Genomic DNA, 6,444 nt, shown 5'->3' on the forward strand with positions numbered 1-6,444 from the left:
CAGATAGCACTGCAGGAACCACGTATCAGCTGCTTCTCCTGGTCCTGTCTCCCTCCAGGTCTTAATTGGCATGATCAAAGTCGTCTCACTTTGTTAGAATTCTGTATCTGGAAAGATGTGATTTCCCCTCTCTCTCTCTTTTTTTTTTGTGTGGCAATTTGAAACTCTTTCTTGAAAAATGGAAAAAAATATTTTCCTGATTATAAATAATGCATGAGCATTGAAGAAAATCTGAAAGAAAATAAGAGCACAAAGGAAAATTGCTCCTCCCAGAGATGGTCACAGTTGGCTACCTTTTTGGTGCTTTTCCTTCTAATCTCTTTCCTATTAAATCCTCTGAAATGCATTTATAGCAGCGACACGGGAGGGGCCTGGAGACACTGAGAAACTCGCAAACACGCTGTGCTTCCCTGCCGCTGTGCCTTTGCTCGCCCAGCTCAACTGAGAACTCTTCTTCCAATCTCTGAAAATCCAAATCCTAGATATTCTTCAAGATCAAGCTCAGAGGCCTTGCGTGACTTTTCCCGGCAGGAATTGATCTATGTTGTCTGTATTTTTGTGTCACGGTGTCTGTGACTCTCATGGCAATTGCCACCTTTTGCTATATATTATGATTTTTATGGATGGTTGAATCTTCCTACAGGGTGTAAATCTTATGAATGTGGGAGTCTCACTCCATCTTTCCATCCTTCATAGCACTGACACTGGGCCCTCGCAGAAAATACTCATGAGGATTCTGAAAGGGAAGGAAGGAGTGAAGGAAAGAAGGGGGAGAGAAAGAAGGAAAGTTTTCATTGTAACTTGCAACAAACTTTTGAGGAAAACGGGAATTATTCCAGTTTCACAGAGGAGGCCCAGCGATGCTAAGGGCTGGCTCATGTTTATGATGTAGAATTTTCCAACATTAGAAGACTCAGAGTTTGGGCATTTTTGTGTGTTGAACTGTGCATTCCCAAAGGAGAGGTTGAAGTCCTAACCCCCTGGTTCTTGCAAATGTGACCTTATCTGGAAAGAAGGTCTTTGCAGATGTAATCAGGTTAAAATGAGGTCTTACTAGATTAGAACGGGCCCTAAATCTAATCTCCATGTCCTTATAAGGAGACGGAGATTTGGACACAGAGACACACCTTGAGAAGGACAGCCATGTGAAGAACAGGCAGAAACCTGAGTGATGCAGCCACAAGCCAAGGAATGCTACAGACTGTTGGCAATCACAGAAGCTGGAAGAGGCAGGGGAGGATTCTTGCCCAGAGCCTCAGAGAGAGTGTGGCCCTGCCAACACCTTCATTCCATTCCTCTAACCTTTAGGACTATGAGAAACGAGATTTCAGTTGATTTAAGCCATCCAGTCCGTAGTAATCAGTTATAGCAGCTGAAGGAAACCAAAGCATCATGTTAAGAACTCTTAGTGACACCAGGCCTGCCTGGGGAATGAAGGCAAGTCCTACAGATATTTGGAAGGAAGTTAAGATTCCAAGGAGATACAGGGAGTTCTTGCTGGGGTTAAGACAGAAGGGGGTTGTTTGATGGGGTCAAAGATAGATTTCCATTGTTTCTTTGCATGGGCACTCCCTTCTTTTTCCCTCATTTATACTTCAAGGTATCAGGCGTTATTGGAGGTCTTTAAAAAATGCTGCAAAAGTTTAACCATCTGATTTCTCCTGTGTCATCAATGGACTATTTCTAAACGCACACAACCATGGTGGTATCCTGTTAGCTCTTAAGTTGTTTCTGTTGTATCATGGTTTGCTTCTATAAGCAATGATGTGAAAAGCTAAAAACTGATAACCAGCCAGATCAGGCTCTTAGAATGAAAATACGGGTTTAATGTACTGCAGTTGCTCATTTATCCACTATCATCCTAAGGTTCTTGTAAGATTCTGAGGATTAAATTATAACCGGGAAAATATTGCCATAATAGGGGAATGGAGTTTTCTCTCTAAGGTAAGCCCAAATGGTCTCCCTCACCCCCATAAATTGGTAATTTAGATCTATGGCCCTGGATAGATCAACTCTTAGAATAAAATGACTCTCAGGAGGTGCAGGTGAGACTGCTGAGTAAATGTTGTCATCACTCCTCATGGGAGGAAAAATGAGTCAGCAGACATCCAGGTGACTTTCCTTAGGTTCCCACGGTGGCCTTCATATGCCTCCAACATCACATGAATAAATGATGAAGTTGAGGGTGACAGGAATAAAATAATAACTGTCATCACTGGAACAAAACCAACACTATTTATTCCAGAAAGGATTTTAGCCTAGCAGTGTCTGGCACATAGTATTCACTCAGTGAAAGTTTCCTGAATGATGAATGCGTGAATAAATGAATGAACGGATTAGTGGAACTGGACCCCTCCTAGCAGTGCCTTTTCTTGCTTTGTGACTGAATTTATTTCCTTAATTTCCTGGCAGGATGTCTAAGACTGAGGAAGGCTCAGTAAATAATGACAATATATGGCCAAAGCCATTCATTTTGAGTGGTAGTAAGTTTTAGTTTCCTATATTACCTCCTGTCACTGGCTCCTGAGCATACTGTTGGGTTGGGATTTATCCTAGACAAAGATTTCAGGGATGCTGTGATGCGTTGTCTTCAAAACCAAAGGTAACTACTTTAAATATAGCAATGATCACAACATTTCTGCTTTTAGTTTCTGGTAAGTCACTGGAGTTTTTTCTCATTTGGCTAAAAATAATATTGCCATTTGAGTATTTCCTGACCTTAGGATTCAATCCCAATTGATTTATTTGACTAATATTTTTTGAGCATCTATTATGTGCCAGGCACTTTTAAGGTGTTGGGAGTTTTTTAGTGACCAAAATGCCTACCTTATAACTACCTTTCTACCCTATAACTGCAGCCTGTAGATTAGCTTCCTGGTTGCCCCAAGAAGGTTAGCAACACCTTAAGCTGTTCTTGAAGGCGTGGTTGTTTGGGCAGAGGACATAGTGCTTTGTTTGACCCATTCATTTACTCTCCACTGCCAATAGATGGAGCATGACAGACCCATGATAAAAGGAATCTTTCATAATTGTACATACTAGTCCTTAGGTAATGGGTGGGCCTGTCATGAGGGGAAACCACCTCCATTGCATGACAGGAGTGGTTTAATCTAATGGGCAAAGTCATGCATTTAGGCGAGCTCCATATCCCAACTCTGCTGAGACCTTTTACCAGATGGCCGCCTGCCTGAACTGTGAAATCCCGGGTTGCGGGGGTAGGCGGGCCTCCGTTTCCTATTACTTGACTGCTTGTGTTACTTGGCACTGCTGCTGAAACTCAGTGACTCCTCCCCTCCATTGCCTTCCATGCCTACATAGCTCTTATGCTCTGCTCACTTCTCTGATTTTTTCTTCCCTGTGTCATTTGCTGACTTTTCCTCCCACACCCAATTCCTTAAATAAAGGACTCTCTCAATAAGGTTTTGTTCCTGATTTTGTGTTTCTTCCCTTTTCTTTCTGTACACCCTTCCTGGGCCATATTCTTTTCTGCTTGGCTTCCTCCACTTATATATATTGATTCTGACATCCTCGACTCTAATCGCTCTTGGGAACTTCCTCTTTTCTTTCTTTCTTTTTTTAAAAGATTTTATTTACTTATTTACTTTTATACAGAGGAGAAAGGAGGGGGAAAGAGAGGGAAAGAAACATCAGTGTGCGAGATACATGGATCAGTTGCCTCTCACATGACCCCTACCGGGGACCTGGCCCACAACCCAGGTATTGCCCTGACTGGGAGTCGAACCAGTGATATTTTGGTTCACAGGCTGGCACTCAATCCACTGAGCTACACCAGCCAGGGCAGAACTTCCTCTTTTCAAATAATAATTAGGCATTTCATTTTTGTATGCTTTTTAGGTTCCTCCCCATGGCAGGTCCAAAATTGAACTAATCTCTCTCCCCTCCTAATCTTTTTTTTTTCTCTTGTGTTTTGTATCTTGCTCAATCCCATCATTGGATCCTATCACTCAGACTACAAATCTCAGTCAGCTTCTGTACTTCCGTCTTGTCCATTGTGGTAGTCTGGCTCCAAGATGCCCCCAATCATCCTCACCTTCTAAAACTTGCATCTTTTTTTATAGTCCCTCTGACGATGTATCATGATAGGCCTATGTGACTAAGGAATATGCTAGAAGTGATGGTGTGTGACTTCAAAGTCAGGTCATAAGAGAGAGTGCTGCCTCCCCTTATTCTTTTTTCAGGTCACTTGTTCTGGGGGCCAGCTGCCATATCAAAAAGACACTCAAGCAACCCTTTGGGGAGATCCATGTGAAAAGGAACTGAATGCTCTTGCCAACAGTTAGCATCAACCTGCCAGCCATGTGAGTGAACCATCTTGGGAGTGGATCCTGGGGCCCAGGACAGCTATGAATGTGGCCCAACACAAAATCGGAAATTTACTTAAAACATTTTTTTGTTCATCAGTTTTCGTTAGTGTTTGTGTATTCAATGTGTGGCCCAAGACAACTCTTCTTCTTCCAGTGTGGCCCAGAGATGCCAAAAGGTTGGACCCCCCTGCGACCCACTCAGACCTTCAGATACTGCAACCTCGTAAGAGATCCTGAGCCATAACCACTGGCTACTCTGTTCTTAAACTTCCAGACCCACAGAAGACTGTGAGAGGATACTCATTTATATTGTTTTAAGCTGATATGTTTCGGAGTAATTTGTTATATAAGAATAGAAAACTAAAACATTTATAAACCATATGTGTATATATGTATTTTTCATAGGGGAAGAGCACGAACACAGTCCCCCCCCACCACAGATTATGCAGTCAAATTTCCCACATTTGGGGAAGTCGCAGGGGCCAGCACATCTGGAGTGCGGTGGATGAGCCTCGCCCCGGGAGAACCACCTTCGTGATCATGGTATCTCCCCCGCCAGGTAAGTATTAAACCATGTTTTATTAGTCACCAAATTCTCATTGCTATTGCTCTCTAAATATTTTTTTTAAAGTATAACTCATTTCCTTTACCTCTCCTGTTCTAATTTTAGGTCTTTATCATTTCTTTCCTAGAATTATTTCAATATCTCCCTATTGGCTTCCTTGTCTGTAATTAACTTCCTCTCCTACCTTTAAGCCATCTTCCATATTGCCATCAATTACCTTTTAAAAATATAAATCTGATCATGTTATTCCACTACAATATAAGCCAGGATAGCCTGAAACATTGCTTTAGTAATAAACAACCTCCAAATCAAAGTGGCTAAGACAACACAGGTTTATTTCTTACCTCTGCTACAAGTCTACTGTCATTCAACAGAAGTGTTATGCTCATTGTAATCACTCAGGAATCAAGGATGAAAGGCCAGTGTTTTAAGATTGCTGGTCACTGGGTAGAGGTAAAGGAGCATGGGCCGAAGCATGCATTTTCTCTTAAACTATCATTCAGAAGTGACCCACATCACTCCTGTTCACATTTCATTGGCCAAAGCAAGTAAAACGATCACTACTGGCTTCATGTGGGGCAGGGAGTTTTATTCTACCACGTACCTGCTTAACCCTTAGACTTGTTACGTATCACTTTTAGGCTAAAGTCCAGATCCTTTTGCAGAACATGCAAGGTCCTTTGTGATTTGGGCTCAGTCTACACTTTCAATATCATCTATCATGCTCTCCTTTTTACCCAACGTGCTGCTTCAGTTACACTGAATTTTTCTGATTTCTAGAATGGCCCATGTACTTTCTTATGTCTGTGCTTTTGTACATGTTTTTAAATATGCTGGGCAGACCCCCTACTCATCCTTTAGGCCTTCTTTTCTCTTCCTCTATGAAGCCACTCAGAACTGTGTACACGGTCACCCCTTCCTCCTTGACCCCATTCTACTTTGTAAATATCTCCATCACAGCACACCTTCATCACATCTGAATGCAGGGCATTTCTTATTTCTTTGTCAGTCTCCTATCTGGTTTAGAGCTCTCTTGGAGCAGGAAAAATTTCTTACTCACGTTTGCATGGCTGTGCCAAGCACGGAGCCTGCATAGCATTGGAGCTTAACAATATTTGTTGAATGAATGTGTAAATATCCTCTCCCCACAATCCCTGAAGATTAATCATACACACTCTGCTCTCTGATCCATGGACTTAAAGGGATTTCTGCCATCGTATTTCTTTCCCACTATGTCATTTTGTTTTCCCTACTTTCTAATAAAAGACTGACTCTTTCACTTAGAAACCCAACAAGTCTCGTAGCCATGCCCCATGAATTTCTTTTTCCCGTGAAGTAACCTTAAGTAGCTCTGATTGAACTCCCACTTGTGATTCTCAACTAGTTTCAATCACATTTAATGTCAATATTTATTGTGCTCTCTACACAGCAGACACCGTGCTTCGTACTGGGGACATAATGACAGACGGTAGAGTCTGTGTTCTGAAGTCTTGCTCTGAAATGCTGTTTCACCCATGTCTTCGGGTGTCCCATGGGACCTCAGTAGGTGCCTTC

General features: G+C 42.2%; 1 non-coding gene across 1 annotated transcript; it reads right to left on the reverse strand.

The window, feature by feature from the left end:
- Positions 1-4,728: 4,728 nt before the first annotated feature.
- Positions 4,729-4,892, reverse strand: LOC112315774 (U1 spliceosomal RNA). Its single transcript, XR_002975923.1, has one exon. It is a non-coding gene; the product is annotated as a U1 spliceosomal RNA (small nuclear RNA).
- Between the last annotated feature and the right edge of the window lie 1,552 nt (positions 4,893-6,444).

The sequence above is a fragment of the Desmodus rotundus genome, chromosome 8 (assembly GCF_022682495.2).
Source record: "Desmodus rotundus isolate HL8 chromosome 8, HLdesRot8A.1, whole genome shotgun sequence".
In the NCBI taxonomy this organism is placed as follows: domain Eukaryota; kingdom Metazoa; phylum Chordata; class Mammalia; order Chiroptera; family Phyllostomidae; genus Desmodus; species Desmodus rotundus.